Source organism: Periplaneta americana, chromosome 15 (genome assembly GCF_040183065.1).
Source record: "Periplaneta americana isolate PAMFEO1 chromosome 15, P.americana_PAMFEO1_priV1, whole genome shotgun sequence".
NCBI lineage: Eukaryota > Metazoa > Arthropoda > Insecta > Blattodea > Blattidae > Periplaneta > Periplaneta americana.
In genome coordinates this window covers 27,723,994-27,750,000 of record NC_091131.1, presented here as the reverse complement: position 1 = coordinate 27,750,000, position 26,007 = coordinate 27,723,994, and positions in this window count along the sequence as shown.

The window sequence follows — 26,007 nt, the reverse complement described above, 5'->3', positions numbered from 1 at the left end:
TTAGCTCAGGATTCGGGAACCTACAAATTCCACTTTACGGTAGGCCTACTACAACTAACAGTCTTCTGGTGTTACATGAGGGGAGGGGGACTTGTAGACTTGTAAGGGGGGATTTGTATGGCAGAGCGATAATGTTCTGTACTTCAAAGAAACGTGTGAAATTATATCGTAAGTGTTATTGTAAATAAATTACTTTTAACACGTAAAACATATCGAATTTCTAACAGTATTTTCAACTATAAAAAAACTCCCTTTTACCTAAGATTGTCTAAAAAACATTTTTAACATGAGGTAAAAAATAGTAATGTTTTGACACTCGTGGTTCCGTCTTATAAGTGGCTGCATGGCAGAAATTAAGTTCCAAATACTGCAAGAAGAGATAAAGGGATGTAGGGAATGTCCTAATAGACAATATCCGGAAGTGTAAGTTTTCAACCAACATTAGGGGAGAGTCGGGTAGTATCGGACAGTGCGTTTCTTTCATCTACCACCATATGGTAGTACTTGAATGACATGGTTACGTTTCTCTATGCGACATCACAGAAACGTAACCATGTCAATCAGGTACTATCATCGTGTGGTAGATGAAAGAAACGCACTGTCCGATATTACCCGATGTCCGATACAACCCGACTCTCCCCTATACGAGAATACGGAAAAGCTACCGTGAAGTGGAGATGATATAAGGCCGCGTCTAAACCTAAGAAAACACACTATATGTTATTACCAGGTCGCGAATTCTGATGACATGTCACCTCTTCTTCTTTGCATCCTTTACAACTCCCGTAAATATATAAATCCTGGATACGAGCTGCTGGTTACAGAAATTTACATTTTTACGTAACATTTTTTATCATTTTTCGTTGTTTCAATCTTTTAAGATTTATTTTTAATTTTGAGGGCATTTTTCGGTCTCTTTTTAATTTTATGGTGATTTTTTTTAGTCATTTAAGCTAAATACTTCAATGACGAACTAAAATTTCTCAATATAGGAAAACTCGCAAAATGAATACTGACACTACGCCATTCAAATGAGGAATCTGAAAGGATTTTCTCGATAGTAAGTGATGCCAAAAGGAAAAGTAGAATAGAATAGAAAATAAAGCTCTTGGCTGAGTTGCTGTACGCTCTGCTTTCCAAACAAAATAATTGAACTCCTTTGAAGTCAGTAACGTCCATTTTAGTCTCCGCCATTGAGATACACTATGCTAAATATGGAGGTGGTTTGGTGAGTGATACATTCATCTTCTTCTTTTGTTATGTATTTTGTTGTAGATAAACATTTAATTACAACCTAATTAATTATTAATTGTAGCTCATACTGTAGGTTCTGGGGAAAATTTGTATCCGCGAGAGAAATTTTATACCTTCATATGGGAATACCATACTAGGCAGTCAGGAGAGTTGTTAGTGAAAGGTAGGATTTTTACTACTTATGTATGGGATTATTTATTTTTAGGTCAATTTTTCACCATTTTAGGTCATTTTCTAATATTTTTTGGGTCATTTCATAAGTCATTTTTAGAGTTTTTTTCAGGTCATCAAAATCCACGCCCTGCTTATTAGAATGATAATGGATAAACTCAATGTTATGGGTATCCATACGTAATAAAAGAACAACCTATGGTAGTTAACGAGTAGGAAAAGACAATATAAATATTGAACTCAATCTCTGAGAATCTTGAAGCTCTAGCCGAATATGACTATTAAAAATGGAGACCTCGCAGCACTGATTCCGTTACATTCTCCAGAAAAAATCTCATGTTTAAGAAAATAAGACCATATCTTTTTATGATAAAGCATAAAATGCAAATTCCGTCCGCTAGCAAAATTTTCATATCCATTCCTTTCTCTCATTCCTTTTCTTAAAATTTCAGTCCTGCATTGAAATGTAATTTATGCATGGAGTATACTTAAAATTGTAAACGAAGTGATATAACAAATTACTTATTTTCTTACATAGATACATACATATTAGAAGAGACTAAAAGTAACTATTGCATTCTGTAAAGATTTGTCAAATTATTTTTAACGTTCAGTATTGTAATAAACACTTTTCCGTTGCAAGATCTCAGTTTCAGTAAGTGATCAGAAAACTGGACCTTCTTCTCAGCAGTAACTTTATTTGAACAAAAACTTAAATTGCTTTCCGTGACAGTTGCATCGGTCTTTTAGAATAAGTACGTACTGATACAACAGAAATTACGGTTCACGCGTTTCCATGGCAACACCTCTAGAGACTTCGCCTGACAAGAGTGACCACTTAGGGGACATTTTCATGCACTTCTTTCTCTGCTGAAATAAAACTGTACCTTAACACCCGTTGCCAGTGGTCAATTGAGAATCGTCTACGTAGTTACGACCACGGTACGTATACCTATCGTGGTTACGACTATGAACCGACAGGGATTCTGCAGCAACGCGGTGTTAGCCTTCAGGGAGACATTTAAACAAGGCATCTTCTTGCACGTGCATCTAGTCTCTGGATACTGCAGTACGCCGTCAGGTTGGGTCCGCAGAAACTTTAATCTTGAAAACAGACATCATATTAATTCTGTCGTCGATTTGCGAAAGGGGACACGTCCAAAATAACAAAATATTGGGAAATCGCAAAAAACTATAACTGACATAAAAAATTAAATGTTCATATATTTTTGTTCAGAAGAGACTCTGATAACAGTGCCTTCAGTTCTGTACATTTCCAAGAACTCATCTGGAAAAACAATAGTGGACATACTCCTAATTTTCTTATCCAGCCGACCGAAAACCCTATCAGGTTGCAAATATGAATGCCCAAATATTGAGTACAAACAATCAACTACTTTAATATTTGCAGTAGCATTGGTGGTAAGTCATTTGTTCAACATTCCCAAAACAATCTGGTTTTTATATTATTTCAATGTACCGAAGTACATATGATATTTCCATGCAGATGTTCTGCGTCATCATACGATGAAAGAGTAATGGAACGGAGAAAAATTCTCTCCGGCGCCGGGATTTGAACCCGGGTTTTCAGCTCTACGTGCTGATGCTTTATTCACTAAGCCACACCGGATACAACCCCGACGTCGGACAGAATTGTCTCTGATTGAGTTCCAACTCTAGGGTTCCCTCTAATGGCCGCCCTCTGCACTACGTCATAGATGTCTATGAACGCAGGACCGAAGTCCACACATGTGCTGAGGTGCACTCGTTATGAGTGACTAGTTGGCCGGGATCCGACGGAATAAGCGTCGTCTTAAATCACTTCGTGATTTCCGCATATCATATATTATTTCAATGTACCGAAGTACATATGATATTTCCATGCAGATATTCTGCGTCACCATACGATGAAAGAGTAATGGAACGGAGAAAAATTCTCTCCGGCGCCGGGATTTGAACCCGGGTTTTCAGCTCTACGTGCTGATGCTTTATCCACTAAGCCACACCGGATACAACCCCGACGTCGGACAGAATTGTCTCTGATTGAGTTCCAACTCTTGGGTTCCCTCTGGTGGCCGCCCTCTGTCGGATCCCGGCCAACTAGTCACTCATAACGAGTGCACCTCAGCACATGTGTGGACTTCGGTCCTATGTTCATAGACATCTATGACGTAGTGCAGAGGGCGGCCACTAGAGGGAACCCAAAAATTGGAACTCAATCAGAGAAAATTCTGTCCGACGTCGGCGTTGTATCCGGTGTGGCTTAGTGGATAAAGCATCAGCACGTAGAGCTGAAAACCCGGGTTCAAATCCCGGCGCCGGAGAGAATTTTTCTCCGTTCCATTACTCTTTCATCCTAATCTGGTTTTTGTTTTGGTCACCAGGGCCATCACAGAATAGCTCAATTTTGTGGATACTGGTCAAGTGCATGATTTTTAAGCGATGAAATAAGCATGATGCTATTTCGTTTAAGTCCTTATGTTCACTTTCAAGATAAATGTGTTTTTATTTTATTTATTTAAATTTAAATATACAGAATAAAGAATATAATTAAAAAACAAACAAGAGAAATAGAAATAAAATAATATAAGCAATATAAAAAGAAGATACAGTAGTATTAATAAAATTTGAGACCGAATGAGCAGCGCTCGTGCTCGGTCGCAGTTCAGATATAATATTAAAATAAAAAATAATAATAATAAAAATAAATAAGTAAAATAAAATAGGAACTAAAATATAATTACACCGGCAATGGAATTATATAATATAATATAACATTAACACTAGAGAAGAATAATATCGCACGTGAAAAATAGGACTAATATATATTTCAAAATTGTAGAATACAAATATAATATAGGTTGATTAATTAGTACACATAGGCTATAAATTTATTTACTCAAATTGAAGATATTAACACGTTTCTAATTTTCTTGTTATATGTTAGTGGGTTACATGTTAGAAGTTCTGGGTGTAATTTAGTTAAAGTATTGTACAACCGAGGGCCAAAATTTATGCTATGCTTTAGACCAGCAGATGTGAGACATTTAGGTTCTACTAATGTTGAATTAATATTTCGTCTCGTGTTATAATTGTGTGTCTGTAATACAAACTTATTACGTTTTTTATGATAAAATTTTAACAGCGTATACTTATAAATTTGTTCAATATTAAATGCATTAAATTCAGAATAAATTAATTTAGTTGGATAATCGAAACGTTTCTTCAAACAAATTTTAATTATTCGTTTTTGTAGTAAATTTAACGGACTAAGATTAATTTTTGTACTTTCACCCCAAACAATTATACCATATAGAATGATAGACTGAATAATGGCCAAATAAACATTTCGTAGAACTCTTAATAGGCAAGTAGCATCGAAGATTAACGAATTTATAACTTGTTTTACGAAGCCTCTTACAAAGATAAGTAATGTGATGAGGCCATTTAAATTCTGATCAATAGTGATACCCAGATATTTGACATAATACCCAGATATTTGACATGTTTTGTGCTTGAAAAGCCAAGGCAGATTGTGAAGTTATAAATGTATAACTGACGAGAATAATATGCTTTTTGATTTTATTCTCTCGTAAAATTGTTTGGTCTTCAGGCTTTGTACCTTCAGCTGAGTAGATAACTGTAATTTTTCACTTTGGCCTTTGGTTGCTAATTCTTCCCTACATCTGTATACATGTTGAGCAAGAATCTGTTGCCAGAGTTGCAAAACTTATGATAAATTCCGTATCAAAAATATTTCTGAAATAGTCATATTTAACCTTTTGTTCTGGGTTTGTGGTACGTACCCACACAAGATCTTTATACAGTATTTAATTTACTAGGTAGATAATGATTTATTTTGCTTTTAGCTCGATTGTAATGAGACTGTACTGATTTTGCAGTCTGACTTATCAATGGGCATATACTAACATAAGGATCTGTCGCATTCTGTAACCTGTATGTAATCTGTGGTGCTTGTCCCTTTCTGCATCCTAATATACACAGGACTAGTCCCGTTTTGCAAAAGTGTGGTCAATTGAAACATGTTTTTAGCAGTGGATCTAATACCTTCTACAACTTTACATATAATATCCAGAACCCATCTACGAGATAAACAAGATGGCATAAAAACCTAAAAATTATTTTTTCGTGGACTTGTCCCCTTTTACAAATCGACGATAGAATTTTTTTCTTATAAAAAATTTAATTTTTCAATAAGTTTTCATAACATAAAATTTGTTATATAATCAACAGTTTGATAGATTTAAAGATTAGGTTTAAAGAAAAAACTTCATTTTTACAGGCATTTTTTCTCTGTATAAAGATCAGGGGGTTTCACATTAGTATAAAGTCAGGAGTGAAACATAACTTTTGAAAGGGTGTCCTTAAACTTTTGGTGAAAGCTGTAATAGAAATTTACAATACGATACTTACGATACTTACGTTCAAGTGAAAATTTATACACCGACGCCACATTCAAAACTTTCCTGCAGATATTTACGACGTATGGATTTTCGTTGGTTTCCTTTAGTTCTCTATTTTTTGCTTTTAGCATAATTTATTTAATTAATATTAGAGGAGAAAAATTCGCTCCGGCGCCGGGGATCGAAGCCAGGTCCTTGGTTCTACCTTGGTTCTATGTACCAAGCGCTCTCATCAATGAGCTACGCCGAAGTGCAATCCACAACTCCAGATCGAACCCCTCTCCTCCAGTGTTTTTTTCCCTTTGTGGCCTGACTCCCAGTACGTAGAACCAAGGACCCGGGTTCGATCCCCGGGGCCGGAGCGAATTTTTCTCCTCTAATATTAATTGTTACCATAACATATGTATTCTGTAGGAACAAAAAAATAATAATCTTTACGTAGATTCGAGAAACAGTGCATGTAACTGTACAGATTACTATGCATATTACTGTGGAATCCCGGTCACCAAGGCACTCAACTGAGTGCGCTCCTTGTATAATGGCAGTTGACTTAATATAAAATGTCAACATACACGCCCCAACTGGGAGTCAGGCCACAAAGGGAAACACACTGGAGGAGAGGTGTTCGATCCGGTGCTATAGATTAGATTTCGGCCTAGCTCGATGGTGCGAGTGCTTGGTACGTAAAACCAAGGACCCGGGTTCGATATCCGCCGACAGAGAGAATTTTTATTCTCTGATATTAATTGTTACCATAACATATGTATTCTATAGGAACAAATAAATAATAAACTTTACGTAGATTCGAGAAACAGTGCATATAACTGTACAGATTACTGTGCATATTACTGTGGAATCCCGGTCATAAAGTCACTCAACTGAGTGCGCTCCTTGTACACTATCTACCAAAAAGTAATTGGACACTGTTTTTGCTCCTTTAGAACCTCGTGGTACCACCTCTTGTTGCTATAACAGCAGCCACCCTGTCAGGCATGCTCTCCACTAGTTTGTGTAGGATATTCACTGGAATGCGTCGCCATTCCTCTTGCAACATGGCACTCAGTTGGACAATGGAAGTTGGCCGCATTTCCCGAGACCTCAATCGCCGATCCAATTTGTCCCAAAGGTGCTCAATGGGATTGAGATCAGGACTACGTGCAGGTCAGTCCAACCGGTGAACATTATTATCTGCATACGATTGCATAGTAGCCGCCGAAACATGGCACCTAGCACCTAAAATCCTGGCTGCCTAATTACTTTTTGGTAGATAGTGTATAATAATAATAATAATAATAATAATAATAATAATAATAATAATAATAATTTATTTGTTTAATCTGGCAGAGCTAAGGCCAGTAGGCCTTCTCCTCCGCCCAGCCAGACTCTAATTCTAACTAAATACATTTGCTTACATAGTTATTACATTAATATCTAGATCATAAAACAACATGAAAGTAAATAAGGTTAGAGTGACAATAATAAACAGTGGTAAGAAATAGTTATAACAATAATGATAATAATAATAATAGTAATAATAATAATAATAATAACAATAGTAATAATAATGAGATAATTTAGATATTTATCTGTGATATATATATATATATATATATATATATATATATATATATATATCCATTAAACACTGAGAAACCTGAAACAGCTATTATTGTTGACAATAATTGTTAGAAAAATATCTCGTTAGCCTATTCTTCAATTGATTTGATGTCTGACAGTCCCTGACATTACTCGGTAGGGAATTCCAAAGCCGAGGAACAGCCACAGTGAAAGAAGATGAATATGAGGATGTTCGGTGGCAGTTGACTTAATATAAAATGTCAACATACATGCCCAACTGGGAGTCAGGCCACAAAGGGGAAAAAACTCTGGAGGAGAGGTGTTCGATCCGGTGCTATGGATTAGATTTCGGCCTAGCTCGATGGTGCGAGTGCTTGGTACGTAAAACCAAGGACCCGGGTTCGATCCCCGCCGCGAGAGCGAATTTTTCTTCTCTAATATTAATTGTTACCATAACAGATATATTCTGTAGGAACAAAGAAAGTAATAATCTTTTCTTAGATTCTTCGATAATTTACTTAATTTATTGTCCTTCGTCCTGTTCATTCTTTATTTTCTTTTTACAATTTCTTACTTCCACAGTTTCTTTGCTCTTCCCTATTCCCTTCCCCGTTTGCTTCTTTTTATCACGTATCCTCATAACCTCATTGCTTCTTACCTCATTTCTTTCCCTCTGTCATAAGTTCGTCTTAATTTTTCGTGCATTAACGTTTCTCTTTCTCTTTTCCTTCTGCCACTTGTGCTCCGCTCCTCCCACTCGTGCAATGCTGCAGTGTGTCGGCGAGAACGTGCGTAATTCGCAAGAGCGCGTGCAGAGCGAGGGTACGTGTGCAGTAGCAGCAGCTCATGTCTCCTGGCCTACAACCCCTTCCCAGACACTCGACCATTACAGTCTGACTCTTCTTATTGCGTCATTTCGCCCCCTCTCATCCCTCTATCACGTCTTTATTGCCTCGTTTCGTTTTTCAACCCCCGTCCCATCCCCAGAACATCCCGAACTCCCTCTATGGTCCTCTTCCACCCCTATCTATTTCCATCTCACTTCATTCGGATATGTTCTCTTTTTTTATTTTTTAGAGTATCGAGGGATGGATAGCCCGCTCGTTTCACCCCTTACTGCACACTTCTCTGATTATGCAACCCCTATTGCTTACTGAGAAGTCAACCCTAGAAACGACCAATTCCGATGTTGCATAGACTACGAAGCATGGCAGTTCTAGTCTGTAAGGTTCAAACGTCTTTGTGACGTTGAAAAACGGATCTCTGTTGATTTGGACCAATGGTCCTCAAAGGTTTTATGTGTCACGGATCCCTGGAAATTCATATTTCATTTTGGCGAACCCCCAAAATGTTTTATATAATTTATGCTACGTTCAACTCATTAAACATTTGCATAATGTAGTGAATTAAACATCCTTAATAAATTGATCACCTCTGCTCGAGGTTCTGTCTGATATATACAGAAACGAAATTAAAATTTGGAGCGAATCTTGATGTATGTAGGTAACAATTTCGCATGACTGTCCACAAGTAGAATACATTGGACATAATACGATTTTAAACGGTGCTCCTCATGTACTTTCAGACAATTATGCCGATGCAAATGGCATTTAGTGTTATATTGTAATTCGGAAAATATGGGAATACAAGGGACGTTCATGCAACCAAGTTCGCGATAGGAGCGTTATAGGAAACACGATTTTTAAGCTCGGATTAGAAAATTCTAATGTTTCTAACAAATCCCCTTTCGTTTTTGAAATTCAAACTATTATTTGTCACCAAGAAGAGACTTTCCATAGAATTAATTTTCCCATTTCAGAAACGACACAGATTATATTTCCTCCATTCTAACGTTATGTTTTCATAGTTCCAACGATATCGAAAGGAATTTCATCACATTGTATGATGCTAAAAAGTCAGTGAGGTTGGAAAATCAATCGGATTAACTGAGAGGTACGCAATGGTTGAAACTCTTAGTTTTGTCATATAAATATGTAATTTGAAAGGCATGTTGGTCCGACAAGTTAACAAATTTAAAGAAATAAATATCAAAAGTCCTTCAATAACTGTCTATTCAAAATACAAAATATTACATAGGTTACATGAACGTATCTTTGACTAGCGCTTTCGCTATTATAATAGCATCTTCAGATCAGACTTGCGTGATGTTAAGCTTTTCATATAAAGACGTAGATGGACAAGTAACATCGAAATGTGTTAAGGTACATGACGTGAGAATATAAAAATACAATGATAAGAAAAACAAGTAAAATTTGACTTATGAACAGTCGAATATATATATATATATATATGTATGACAGTTAAACCTTCATGAGGTCTCAAAATTAATACATGAAAGTATTTGGAGTTAAAGTCTACAGAAACATGTATGCAGCTTATAGATCAAAATTTGTTTAAACATTGAAGTCAGCAATTGCCCAAAAAAATATATTGGCCAAACTAAAAGGAATTTTAGGACTAGATATTCTGAACATAAAGCAGATTTCCGTCACAATCGTAATAAATCCAAATTTGCATTGATTGAGAACAACCATGAACTTCAAAAAATGTCCGACGCTTTACAGATTTTAAAACCCATCAGTAATGGAACCTTTAATTTAGTAGCTGAAGAATTTTACATAGCTAAATCGCTTAATAATACTATTTCATTAATATGAACAATTACCTAGTTCCGGTAACCCCTTATTTAAATTAGCCAATGGAAACTCTTCTCACCGCGGCACGTATCCCCCCTCCACTTACGTCATGACGTGTTTTCTCATACTGTGTTATTGCACCAGTCATTACCACGCTACCGACCAGGCAACATTACTTCTTTTACTACGCCAACACCAAAGATCTCGTAAGTGGTTTATCGTCACTTCATTTTTCTTTCTGTTTCTATACAGGTCCCTTCACTAAAACTTATTATTGATTTTTGCAGATTTTACAATGTGCTGCCACGTCGTGATGACTGATGCTAAACAATATATTAATTTGTTATTCTTTTAACTGTCTATGTCTCAATTTTAAGCTGCATATGTTTTGCAGACTTCAATTTTTAAACAAATTTTGATATATAAGCTGCATACATGTTTCTGCAGGCTTTAACTCCAAATACTTTTATGTATTAATTTTGAGACCTCATGAAGGTTTAACTGTCATACATATATATATATTCGACTGTTCACAAGTCAAATTTTACTTGTTTTTCTTATCATTGTATTTTTATATTCTCACGTCATGTACCTTAACACAGTTCGATGTTACTTGTCCATCTACGTCTTTATATGAAAAGCTTAATATCACGCAAGTCTGACCTGAAGATGCTATTATAATAGCTAAAGCGCTAGTCAAAGATACGTTCATGTAACCTATGTAATATTTTGTATTTTGAATAGACAGTTATTGAAGGACTTTTGATATTTATTTCTTTATATAAATATGTATAAATTTGATCCGAACAAATATAGGAGAGATTTGGGTAGTATCGGACATCGGGTAATATCGGACAGTGATGTTTCTTTCATCTACCACCAGATGGTAGTACCTAAGTGACATGGTTACGTTTCTGTATGCGACATCTGAACACTGCTACTACCATCTGGTGGTAGATAAAAGAAACATCACTGTACTATCATCTTGTAGTAGATGAAAGAATCATCACTGTCCGATATTATCCGATGTCCGATACTACTCAATTCTCCCCTAACATTTTAATATATCTTTTCAGAACGAAAATTTACATTTGTTCGGACCAAATTTCTGCACATTTAAATGACAAAACAAAAATCATTTCAATCATTTAGTATCATAATATACCGCTATCTTAAACTGACTGAGCATAATAGGAATTCAATCAATATCTTTTCCAAAACACGATATGAAATGTTTCATATAAAACAATTTTTATCTCGAAAAGGAAGCAAAAACGAGCAAAATTATATTAAAGCTTTTTTGTCTGAAATAACGCAAAGAATAATCTCCCGAAATTAATTACATTACTAACGGTTCAGTCTTTATATCATTAATGTATCTGTCATAGCTTCCATGCAGTAAGCGTTTCAAATTTGACACTTTTTGGGGCATCCCTAACTCCATGTATGTGTACTGAACGACACTCAGAAAAGCATATAATAGGACGCCCAAGAAAAAGGAAGGAAAAGTAGTCATATTATGCCCTGAACTTAAATCCTTATATGATAGTTTTTATTATTACTATTATTATTAATATTATTATTATTATTATTATTATTATTATTATTATTATTATTAAACTTTGGTCTGCCTTGTAACTACGTGAGCTGGTTTGAAAACTATTTAACTAATAGACAATGTTGTGTTCGTCTAGGAGATTCTCTCTTGGACCCATTTAATTGTTTATGTGGAGATCCCCAAGGATCTATATTGGGCCCTCTACTATTTTTATTATTTATAGATGACATATGTAAAAGAATAAGTTCAAACTACTGTTATTTGCTGACGATCTCAAAATCTTTCGCTCAATAAATAGTTCTGCCGATTGCCAAATTCTTTAAAATGATATTAACTCTATTGAACTTTGGTCTCACGATAATGGAATGAAAATTAATTAAACAAAAACTTTTGTCATTTCGTACTCACGAAAAACTACTTCCATAAAATTTAATTATTCTCTTAATAACGTCTGTATTATTAGGAAAAATTCTATTAAAGATCTTGGTGTATTACTCGATTCTAAATTATATTTTCATGATCATGTTCAATATATTTATAATTATTCAATAAGAATGCTTGGTTTAATAAGATCTATAACTTATTCTTTTACTACTCCAGAGTCTCTATTAATTCTATACTTTACTTTGGTCCGATCTAAACTTGAATATACATCTGTAGCCTGGAATTCCATTACTTCAACTGACTCGGTTAAATTGGAAAATATTCAAAGAAATTTTATTTCCTTATGTGCTTTCGATTTATAGCCAATTCCTCTGACTTAAATTATGAGATTACCTGTAAATATTTTAACTGTTGTAGCCTTTATTCTAGACGTCAGAATCTTGATTATCAATTTTTTTGCAAAGTTATCGAGGGTGATATTGATTGTGAGTCTATCATAAACAATACCAGCCTTGGTATTCCTACAAAAGGTTTAAGATTTCAAAAAAATTTTTATAACAGAAATTCAAAACCACTTTCTGCAGTCTGTAGATGCATAAAATATGCCAATTTGCATGGGAACAATTTAGATCCTTTTAAGGTATAGTTTCGTTTTGATTATTAGTATTTGCTGTTCTTGTTCTCAATTTTATTTTTGTATGTTTTTCTTGATTTAAGATATTATTTATTTATTTTTTGCACCTTTGCATCTTCTGTTTGTGTATTGTGCTGAACTATAATTGGCCTCTGGCTGTTGTTCAGCACACAAATATTAATAATAAATAAATAAATTATTATTATTACTATTATTATTACTATTATTATTATTACTATTATTATTAGTCACTGTTCAAACTAGATTTTAATGTGATCTTTGATCTCTCCATCTTAATACGAAACGATCTGGATCTTTTATTATTTTAGTTTATACTTCTAGTTTGAAATAATATTTCGAAATATTTTATGACATATGTTTTGAATGTTGAACTAGTATTTCCTCACCCACGTTGAACATTTGCATTTCCCTCTCAGTGTATTTCACTTCTGTCGATAAAAGTAAAACATACAGGTTGGAGGAGAAATTTCATATGTCCTGCGTTCTCTTTTATTTATGTCTGAATGGTTTAACGTTCAATGTTCACAACCATACATCACTGTAGGCATACGCATTATTTTTATAATTTCATCTGCGTCTTTTAAAATTACTTTTTTTTAACACACCTCCTCACTGCTTCACGTATATTTTGGAACATATTTATTTTAATTAATAAAGCCTTGTTCCTGGAAATACGAAACGTTAAATCCAAGGCATTTAGAAATTGTTTTCTCTTCAAGTAGTGTATTGTTTGTTACTAATTCTCTACATATGGCATTATATTCCCCTCGGGATGACATTGTTTTCGCTTTATTGTGTGACATTTAAGGGTTAAAATATTTTCATTATATTCTAAATACCATTGTGATCCCGTGTTTTAATGTCATGGTGGAAGTAAAATAATGTATCACTCCTGATACAATTTTTATAGTATTTTATTCTACAACTTCCCAAACGGATCATAACTGTGTTATTATTATTATTATTATTATTATTATTATCATTATTATTATTATTATTATTATTATTATTATTATTATTATTATTATTAATGAGAGTATAAGGGTACAGTGCATCAGTTATTCATAGATTTAAAAAAAGGCATACGACTCGGTTAAGAGACAAGTTTTATATGATATTCCTAATGAATTTGGTATTCCCAAGAAACTAGTTCGATTAATTAAAATGTGTCTCAGTGAAACGTATAGCAGAGTTCGTATAGGTAAGTTTCTGTCAGATGCGTTTTCAGTTCACTGTGGGCTAAAGCAAGGAGATGCACTATCACCTTTATAAATTTTAACTTTGCTCTAGAGTATGCCATTAGGAAAGTCCAGGATAACAGAGAGGGTTTGGAATTGAACGGGTTACATCAGCTGCTTGTCTATGCGGATGACGTGAATATGTTAGGAGAAAATCCACAAACGATTAGGGAAAACACGGTTTTTTACTGGAAGCAAGTAAAGCGATCGGTTTAGAAGTAAATCCCGAAAAGACAAAGTATATGATTATGACTCGTGACCAGAATATTGTACGAAATGTAAATATAAAAATTGGAAATTTTTCTTTTGAAGAGGTGGGAAAATTCAAATACCTGGGAGCAACAGTAACAAATATAAATGATACTCGGGAGGAAATTAAACACAGAATAAATATGGGAAATGCCTGTTATTATTTGGTTGAGAGGCTTTTATCATCTAGTCTGCTGTCAAAAGATCTGAAAATTAGAATTTATAAAACTGTTAGGCCTATATTACCGGTTGTTCTTTATGGTTGTGAAACTTGGACTCTTACTTTGAGAAAGGAACATAGGTTAAGGGTGTTTGAGAATAAGGTGCTTAGGAAAATATTTGGGTCTAAGAGGGATGAAGTTACAAGAGAATGGAGAAAGTTACACAACGCAGAGCTGCACGCATTGTATTCTTCACCTGACATAATTACGAACATTAAATCCAGACGTTTGAGGTGAGCAGGGCATGTAGCACGTATGGGCGAATCCAGAAATGCATATAGAGTGTTAGTTGGGAGACCGGAGTGAAAAAGACCTTTGGGGAGGCCGAGACGTAGATGGGAAGATACTATTAAAATGGATTTGAGGGAGGTGGGATATGATGGTAGAGACTGGATTAATTTTGCTCAGGATAGGGACCAATGTCGGGCTTATGTGAGGGCGGCAATGAACCTCCGGGTTCCTTAAAAGCCAGTAAGTAAGTAAGTAAGTAAGTATTATTATTATGGTGGTGTTGGTGATAATGATTCTGAATTCGCATGTCGTCATGAACTGCATTATTTATACACAGGATAACTTGGAAACGAATTACAGCCCTCTGCAATAGGCAGATCTTGCTTTTTAGTAAAGAAACACGAGGGGAAGGCTATTAAATACTGCACAATTGGGTGGGGGAAGGCTGTCATGCAGTTGCAAGTCATCTCTCCATCCCTTCATCGGCAGAAGCATGCATTAATCTCGTGTATCTAGAAGCCAACTATCACAGACTCCTACCCCGGACAAGAAACGACAAAAACCGGAGGGTCGTCCATTGTATACCGGAATGTGGCATGGTAATGAAGACGTATAACACAACAGGGAGTCTTCTGAAGACCCGGACGATGTAGCCTTTTTTTACGTGACACATCAAAGTAATACTCTCTCCTCCGACGACCTTGTGTGTACAAGCCGTTGTATGAACAGCAGTTCCAGTTCTGTTGGCGTCTCTCAGACATCGGCTCAACAGAAATTGATTAAAATATACGTAAAAAATATGACAGGGGTGTCCTTTGTGTATTTTAAGGGGCAGCATAGATTTACAGGACTCGGTTCGATTTCCGCTTCAAGTGCAATGAAATATGTTCCATAAGTTTGGAAAAGAGATGTACATAATGTGATGGCTTTTAGAGAACCTGGAGGTTCATTGCCACCCTCACATAAGCCCGCCATCGGTCCCTATCCTGAGCAAGATTAATCCAATCCCTACCATCATATCTCACCTCCCTTAAATCCATTTTTATATTATCCTCCTATCTTGAGGGAAAGAAGGCAGAGGACGGACACTGGAAAGTTTTCTTTTCTCAATCGTACTATCAGGGACTGGAATGCTTTACCTGCAGACTTACTAAAGGCTTTACCAACAACCAAAAATGTATTTAAAAATAGGCTTAAGGACCTTACTAATAGACGGTAATTATACACAGTATTTAAATGGTGTAAATGATATGTTGTTATTGAAGTGTTGTATCAGTGAAGAATTATGTTGTGTCAGTGAAGTGTGTTGTATCAGTGAAGAAGTATGTCGTGTCAGTGAAGTGTGCTGTGTAAGTGAAACGTGTTCCTGTCAGTGAAGCTTTATAGTTTATAGTGGCAGTGCATAGTACAGTATTTGAACAGTGAAATGTTTTTGAAGTGTTAGTGAAATCAGGATAGAATCAATGAAATGTGTCGTAGTTCCAGTGCAGTGAGTGAGTTGACAGCGAAATGAGTGTAATTTGAAAGGTACTTGTGCAGATATGAACATATACTCGTGAGTTTTAGTTCGATCTTACTTTTAAGATACAAATTAGATTTATTTCAAATGTTATTTTAAGTGATCGTTTAATTTAATTTAGTATATTCCCTGTTGTTGTTATTATTATTATTATTATTATTATTATTATTATTAATTATTGTTAGTATTAATTATTAGTATTATTATTGATTGTATTTTTAATTAATAAGTTTATTATTGTCATTATTGAGTGTAATTATTTACCACTGCCACCGGGTATATACCCACTGCAGTGTGAATAAATACATACACATACACGTTTCGGCTTTCCCAAAGTTGTTTTTCCCAACTTACACTCTATATGCATTTCTGCATTCACTCATACCTTGCCCATCTCAAACGTGCTGTGGATTGAATTCGGCGTAGCTCAGTGGTCAGAGCGCTTGGTATGTAGAAACAAGGACCCGGGTTCGATCCCCGGCATCAGAGCGAATTTTTCTCCAAAAATATTAAGTGTCAATAAAACAGATAAATTCTGTATGACAAATTAATATATCTATAATATTCTCTCAGTTAGCAGTGCATAATAACTGCGGATTCCCGGCCAACAAATCACTCAGCTGAGTGCGCTCCTAGTATAATGGCAGTTGACATTGGATACACGTCAACATATATGCCTAACTTGGTGTCAGGCTACAAAGGGAAACATCGAAGGAGAGAATTCGATCCGGTGCCGTGGATTGAATTCGGCGTAGCTCAGTGGTCAGAGCGCTTGGTATGTAGAAACAAGGACCCGGGTTCGATCCCCGGCGCCGGAGCGAATTTTTCTCCAAAAATAATAAGTGTCAAAATTACCAAATTAAATTCCCATAAATTAATAAAATTTATTACTGCGAATGATTAATAAAGATTAAAAATCATTAAGACAAATATAAGCTCTAACTACAGTAACTTCAGTATGCCGTTCTAAAATGACTATAGCCTAAGGTATAGAAATACTGTATCAAAATAACACAGTATATGGCTTGAACAATGTGCTTATTGGCATGTCTTTATTTTTTCGAAAATTATACATTTCGCGACTCAACCCTCAGGGGAGAGTCGGGTAGCATTGGACATCGGGTAATAACGGACAGTGAGTTTCTTTCATCTACCACACGATGATAGTACCTGATTGACATGGTTACGTTTCTGTGATGTCGCATAGAGAAACGTAACCATGTCATTCAGGTACTACCATATGGTGGTAGATGAAAGAAACGCACTGTCCGATACTACCCCATGTCCGATACTACCCGACTCTCCCCTACTGTTACGTGAACACGTGTTGCAGTGTTACCTCTGTTCGCTTTTATTTGTATGAATATCTCAAAAGCAGTTCACCGACGACCACAATAATAGGTCTATCAGACATTTATGTATAAGTCCCCTCCCGAATTCATCTCTCAAAATATCCTATGTAGTCCACTTTCACCAGCAGCCCCTGTGGCTACAGCGCTGGTCTTCTATCCACGCGGCCCGAGTTCAATCCCCGGCAAGGTCGCGATGGAATTTGTGGTGGACAAAGCAGACATTGTAGAGTATTTTTCTCGGGGTACTCCCGTTTCCCTCTATCATTGCACCAACACTCTCCACCTCCCTCTCATTTCATCTATCATCCGCAATAATAAAAATTGGCTGGAGTGAACTCTTGGGTGTAGTACGGGTTTCCGATGCTTCTCCCAGAAATCATACAACAGAGTGAACTTGTACAAAGTTTTTAATCACTGACTTTTCGATAAATACAATATTTAATTAGTTTCCAAATTAAATGAAGTTTCTCAAACTTTTTTGTCCACCACAAAATACACAGATGCTGCGAAAGATTCAACCTTAACATTCAACGTAAGAAGTGCCCATGGCACAATAGATTGCTGATTTTTGCTCAGCTGAGACTTTTCATTTTTGTTCTCACAGCCTCCAAATCTATGATCCGACGCTACCCCCTCCCCATCCCAGCAGCGGTTACTGTCGAAGCGTCAAGCCGACCCTCTAACTCCCATCCAGCGAGGAGATAAAAAGTGGGTCGGGATTTATCTGCTCCTTCGAACCGTGTTCACTCACAAGGAAGAGATGCAAATGAACTGAACTCTATCTGCGTCCCAAAATGAATGTAAGTTTCATATTACATTCCAGGGGATTACACCGCCTTTTATGAAATGTTACTCTCTTCTTATTTCACATAGTGGCAATGAAATCCACAATTCCTACATAATCATCATTAAGGATTCAACGTTTATGAAATAATAATAATAATAATAATAATAATAATAATAATAATAATAATAATAATAATAATAATACAGACGTGGACAAATTATTAGCAAAATTGACAATTTTTTTATATATATATATTTTTTTTTTTACAAAATTTGACTTTTCAATTTAGACTACAGTTGACATTTTTACACATTTCTGAGTACTACAATCTTTAATTTAGACTACTGTTGACATTTTTATGATTGTAGTACGGTACTCAGAAATATGTAAAAATGTCAACTGTAGTCTAAATTGAAAACTCAATTCTGTAAAATTTTACCACAAAAATCGTCAACTTTGCTAATAATTTGTACACGTCTGTAATAATAATAATAATAATAATAATAATAATAATAATAATAATAATAATAATAATAATAATAATAATAATTCAAAACTACTACCACCACCACTAATAATAATAATAATAATAATAGTAAATAATAATATAAATTGTACTTTTAAATGAAATGGAGATTGAGAACTAGAGTTCAACAATGATCGAGAAAGGAAGACTAACAGCGCCTGCAAAGCCGAAAACCAGCACGACAATACTGCCCAAGTCATTGAGTGCTTGTGAGTAAATCACGTGAACGTTCAAGACATCGGGAATGGTCAACTCTCGAACGTCAAGCAGACAGCCCTGGAGTGGTTACAGGGGTAACTTGTTACCGCATACAATTTTTCTCATTTTTATACTGTTTTATCGTTTTAATGTTGGGAAATCCGATACTTCGTGTATACTCATTTTAGGTTATGCTGAGATTGTTGCTAGTGGTATCGTGTGATTTCATTCTAGTTCTACTGAGAATCAGGTATGTTGGGGTCATCAGTTACTCCTATATCCAACTATGTATGTATAGACCGATCTATTTAGTCCTGACAGGTCGGCGATGCGAAAGAGGGGAAATAATAGGATTAGTGTGGAGAGTTCCGGAGTAGAGATAAGGGCGAGCGGTCGGTAAAGGAATGAAGTACAGCTTAACTGTATTAGAAACATACCGCTCTACCGGACGCGTGACATCCGATCGCTCTGATTGCAAGCGACTGACTAACCTGAGCATCCCTTGGCGTAACTTAATGAATTTTCCTGACACAGACGCACATTGCCGGCGACTGTCAGGACTAAACAATCGTACTCTATTATTTCTTACTCTAACCTTGCTTACAAATCTTCATTCAAATATTAACGTTGCCTAAAAATCTTCGTTCAAATATTCAAGGAATATTACATATTGAAGTGGATGAGAATAAGCTAAACTGCAGAAGAAAATCAACAGGATTGTCAGATGCCACCCCTGCCAAGAGCGAAAGACAGAAAAACAAAAATTGTGTGTTCCAAATATAACAGACCTGTATGTCAAGATAATCGATTGTATGAGTGTACCATATGTAGGCCTATAAGGAAACATAACTGTAAAATGATATCATCAAACAAATATTTTTTACTCTGTTATTTAAAACATTTCTTTACATTATGTGGAATGCCCCCTGAGCACGAGTATGTAACTTACTCTTTCTGGGGGTGCTAGATTGTTTTTATATAAAAAAGCAATATATCTTTGTTCTGGCAATAAAGGCTATTATTATTATTATTATTATTATTATTATTATTATTATTATTATTATTATTGTTAGCCTATATTATTATTATTATTATCAATGATTGATGTAGACTATTATATTGTTTGTATTTCATCTCATTGCCATTTTCTATCATTCATTCTCATCATCATTTGTTGTTTTGTTCTGTTTTGTATCGTGCTAAACTGTAATTGGCCTTGTGTTGTTGTTTTTGCACGTTAATATTCTAAATAAATAAATAAATTATTATTATTATTGTTAGCCTATATTATTATTATTATTATTGTTAGCCTATTATTGTTAGTCGACTTCTGTAAATCTTTTGGCCTGCATAAAAGTATTTTAAGAGATCTAACAATTGCAGCACTCAAAGGCTCAATAGCTATTTTCAGGCATCATACATATGGACCATGACTAATTCGCATCTCCTTGACGTTACTTCGTTTAACATCATGTGTTTCAATATAATTCAAATTGTTTCTTTTTCACTCTAACAACAATTTATCACTAAGCCTCAAGGCTTTTACTCTATTGTATCATGGTACTCTTTGTCGACGGCAACCTGTAGTGGTTACAGGAAGAAATTAAAATAAATTATTATTATTATTATTATTATTATTATTATTATTATTATTGTTAGCCTATATTATTATTATTATTATTGTTAGCCTATATTATTATTGTGATTATTACTATTATTATTGTTAGCCTATATTATTATTATTATTATTGTTAACCTATATTGTTATTATTATTATTGTTATTGTTAGCCTATATTATTATTATTATTATTATTATTATTATTATTATTATTGTAAATAAATAAATAAATATAAATAAAATAAATAAATTATTATTATTATTATTAGCCTATATTATTATTATTAGTATTATTATTATTATTATTATTATTATTATTATTATTATTATTATTATTTAAAAATCGCCAAAATAAAATATATTGCTTTCTGACAATCATGTGTCTTAACATTTCTTTTGGGGTAACCGAATACTCCCTGTATCCATTACTGAGTGTGAAATTTATGTATTCTCTTCAGGGTTACATCATCACAGTTGTTTATACCAGACTGAACTTTTATCTTGTTTGACACTCGTATATATGTATAAACAATCAAGTAGGCTATTTGAAACATCATCTCTACCTTTCAGTGTATAATAAACCGTTCCCCAATCTTTATTTAATTACTAGGCCCTTATTATTATTCGTATGTTTGAGATCAAGTGTACAATCTCAAGTAAAAAAAAAAATAACGCTTTATTTAACGTTATGTTTTATGTTTCTTATGTTTTGTATGTTTGTAAACTTGACACTCTAAAAATGTATGACATTTACAAACATACAAAAGCACACCTCCAGCACATTCTAAACACTCAACTCAATTTCAAAACACACACCCTTTTCGACACAATCATGAACACACCCCACAAAAACAGGAAACCAGAAGATAGCGCGGAATCTTCACTAGGCTTTGGACAATGAAGGACAACACTTCGAAACTAGTCATCCAGGTAATTTCCTAAAAATCCGTCGGATCCCGGCCAACCAGTCACTCATATGAGTGCACCTCCGCACATGTGTGGACATTAGTCCTACGTTCATAGACATCTATGACGTAGTGCAGAGGGCGGCCACCGGAGGGAACCTAAGAGGTGGAACTTAAACTGAGAGGATTCGATCCGCTATCGGGATGGGAATCCGGTGTGACTTAGTGGATAAAGCATCAGTACGTAGAGCTGAAAACACGCGTTCAAATCCCGGTGCCGGAGATAATTTTTCTCCGTTCCACTACTCTTTCGTCGTACGATGACGCAGAATATCTGCATGAAAAAACATCATATGTACTTCGGTACATTAAAATAATATATATGACATGCGTAAATCACTTCGTGATTTAAGACGGCGCTTATTCCGTCGGATCCCGGCCAACCAGTCACTCATATGAGTGCACCTCCGCACATGTGTGAACATTAGTCCTACGTTCATAGACATCTAGTGCAGAGGGCAGGCCACTAGAGGGAACCCAAGAGGTGGAACTTAAACCGAGAGGATTCGATCCGCCATCGGGATGGGAATCCGGTGTGGCTTAGTGGATAAAGCATCAGCACGTAGAGCTGAAAACCCGGGTTCAAATCCCGGTGCCGGAGAGAATTTTTCTCCGTTCCTCTGCTCTTTCATCGTACTATAAAGAAGTTAAAAAGTTAATCAGTGTTAAAAATTATGTAAGCCAATATCAAAATTGTGCTCCAGTTGTTTTAAAGAACGTGCTTTAGATGTAAAGTGTCGTAGAAATGTTGAATCCATCTTTAAAAATGGCTCAGATATCTCCATTTTAGTGGATTTCTGTATCCTGGTAGTCTTCTTTTTTCCGAAGTTTGGGCTCCAATTTTATTCCAAAAAACAATATCGAATTTTTTACACAAAAATGAAAAAGTGAATAAACTTAAAACGAATTTCAAATGGCACTATCCTCTCTCCTTAAAATTGGGACGGTATTTAACTGCAGTATATACTTTATTTTGTCTTTCTGTCATAATACGATGCAAGAAAGACTGTTTGTCGTAAATATAACGCGATGACGCGAACGCTGAGAATGTGGCTGTCACTGTAAGCTTGTCAGCTTCAAAGAGGCTGGAGCACCGACGTACCTTTTGTGATTTATCCTGTCACTGAATTCATGGCCACAAAGACCGAGTGCACTCGATATGCTAGAAACAAAAAGAAGTGACAGCAGTTGGAAGGAGTCCAAGATGTGATTTTAATTCAAAGGCGACGTATACGGCCCCATCTACCTGATATTATACTTGCTGATGGATTTAAAATTAATCTCGTGTGTAATTTAAACATTCCTGTCAACGAAGTTTAAGTATGCTTAGTCAAAACTCTTATGTCAGTAACTTTTTAGATCTTTAGACAAGGATAGTAGATGAGTTAAAAATATACTATGATAGAAAAAAATAAAAGGTAAGAACGACAAGAAACTTAAACATGAAAAGTCTGCACGAGCGATCGAAATATATTCTGACGTCCTTTATCATTTAAGACAACAATAAAAACAAAACAACTATCATAGAAATGGCGCAGCCTTCGTCTTTCATATAGTTACCTCTGAATAGTAATGCAGGATAATGTGACATAAAATTGTCAAAGTTGAAAATGAAAAACGAGAGAAAATACAATATGAATATTCATCAAGTTACTCTAAGATTTGACATTCATAAATCGTGAAAGGTATTTTTTTTTAGCTGATATGATATCGCGTGTAATGTCAGATAAATTAAAATGTAGAGTCAGTAAACCGACAATAAGAGGCAGAAAAGAGAAACTGATTCCGATGTAAATATAGAGTCCATGATAAAGTACAATAATAATAATAATAATAATAATAATAATAATAATAATAATAATAATAATAATAATAATAATAATAACAATAATAAGTAAAACTGATCAAATAGTAACAACAAAATCAGACAGCAATACCCATAATAAAATAACTATAAAATAATAAGAAAATTATGTAAAATAAAAATAATAAGAATAACAGTAAGAACGATAAGAAGGATGATAAAAATTAAAGAACCAGTGTAACAGGAAGAAAAATCAATACGAGTAAGAACAATAACTAGTGACGAGGGCAGAAGAATATCAAGAGAAAACTAAATACAAAGATGAGCGAAAAATAACTGAAAGAATACGAATCAGGAACAGCAAGAGCCAATATCGAACAAAAAACAATACGAGGATCAAAAATACTGTCAAAAACAATAAGAACAGAACAATAACAAGACTGCCAGAATAATAAAGTAAAATAATAACAAAAAACAGAATAATACAAGAGGCAATACAAAGAACAATAAGAACAGAACAATAAGAACAGAACAATAACAAGACTGCCAGAATAATAAAGTAAAATAATAACAAAAACAGAATAATACAAGAGGCAATACAAAGAACAATAAGAACAGAACAATAAGAACAGAACAATAACAAGACTGCCAGAATAATAAAGTAAAATAATAACAAAAACAGAATAATACAAGAGGCAATACAAAGAACAATAAGAACAGAACAATAAGAACAGAACAATAACAAGACTGCCAGAATAATAAAGTAAAATAATAACAAAAACAGAATAATACAAGAGGCAATACAAAAATTAGAGCAGAACAACGAGAATAACAGAATAATAACAAGAAGAGCAGAACAAGAACAGAATAACAGGAAGAGCAGAACAAGAGCAAAATAACAAGAAGAGCAGAACAAGAGCAAAATAACAAGAAGAGCAGAACAAGAGCAGAATAACAAGAAGAGCAGAACACGAGCAGAATAACAAGAAGAGCAGAACAAGAGCATAATAACAAGAAGAGCAGAACAAGAGCAAAATAACAAGAAGAGCAGAATAACAAGAGCAGAATAACAAGAAGAGTAGAACAAGAGCAGAACAAGAGCAGAATAACAAGAAGAGCAAAACAAGAGCAGAATAACAAGAAGAGCAGAACAAGAGCAGAATAGCAAGATGAGCAGAACAAGAGCAGAATAACAAGAGCAGAACAAGAGCAGAATAACTAGAAGAGCAGAACAAGAGCAGAATAACAAGAGAAGAACAATAGCAGAATAACGAGAAGAGCAGAACAAGAGAAGAATGACAAGAAGAGCAGAACAAGAGCAGAATAACAAGAGCAGAATAACAAGAAGAGCAGAACAAGAGCAGAATAACAAGAGCAGAATAACAAGAAGAGCAGAATAGCAAGATGAGCAGAACAAGAGCAAAATAACAAGAGCAGAACAAGAGCAGAATAACAAGAAGAGCAGAACAAGAGCAAAATAACAAGAAGAGCAAAACAGGAGTAGAGCAACAAGAAGAGCAGAACAAGATAACAAGAAGAGCAGAACAAGAGCACAATAACAAGAAGAGCAGAACAAGAGCAGAGTAACAAGAAGAGCAGAACAAGAGCATAATAAGAAGCGCAGAACAAGAGCAGAATAACAAGAGCAGAACAAGAGCAGAATTACAAGAATAGAACAACAAGAAGAACTGAATAATAGCAATAGCTAAACAATAACAAGAACAGTAGGACAAGAACACAAATAACGAACAATAATAAGAGCAGAACAACAACAAGAATTGAATAATAAGAAGAGCAGAACAATAACACGAAGAGCAGAACAACAGGAACTGAACTATAAAAAGAGCAGAACAATAACACGAAGAGCAGAACAATAACAAGAAGAGCAGAACAACAAGAACTGAACAATAAAAAGAGCAGAACAATAACACGAAGAGCAGAACAATAACAAGAAGAGCAGAACAACAAGAACTGAACAATAAAACGAGCAGAACAATAATAAGAAGAGCAGAACAACAAGAACTGAACAATAAAAAGAGCAGAATAACAAGAAGAGCAGAACAACAAGAACTGAACAATAAAAAGAGCAGAACAATAACAAGAAGAGCAGAACAACAAGAACTGAACAATAAAAAGAGCAGAACAATAACACGAAGAGCAGAACAATAACAAGAATAGCAGAACAACAAGAACTGAACAATAAAAAGAGCAGAACAATAACACGAAGAGCAGAACAATAACAAGAAGAGCAGAACAACATGAACTGAACAATAAAAAGAGCAGAACAATAACACGAAGAGCAGAAAAATAACAAGAAGAGCAGAACAACAAGAACTGAACAATAAAAAGAGCAGAACAATAACACGAAGAGAAGAACAATAACAAGAAGAGCAGAACAACAAGAACTGAACAATAAAAAGAACAGAACAATAACACGAAGAGGAGAACAACAAGAACTGAACAATAAAAAGAGCAGAACAATAACACGAAGAGCAGAACAATAACAAGAAGAGCAGAACAACAAGAACTGAACAATAAAAAGAGCAGAACAATAACAAGAAGAGCAGAACAAGAACTGAACAATAAAAAGAGCAGAACAATAACACGAAGAGAAGAA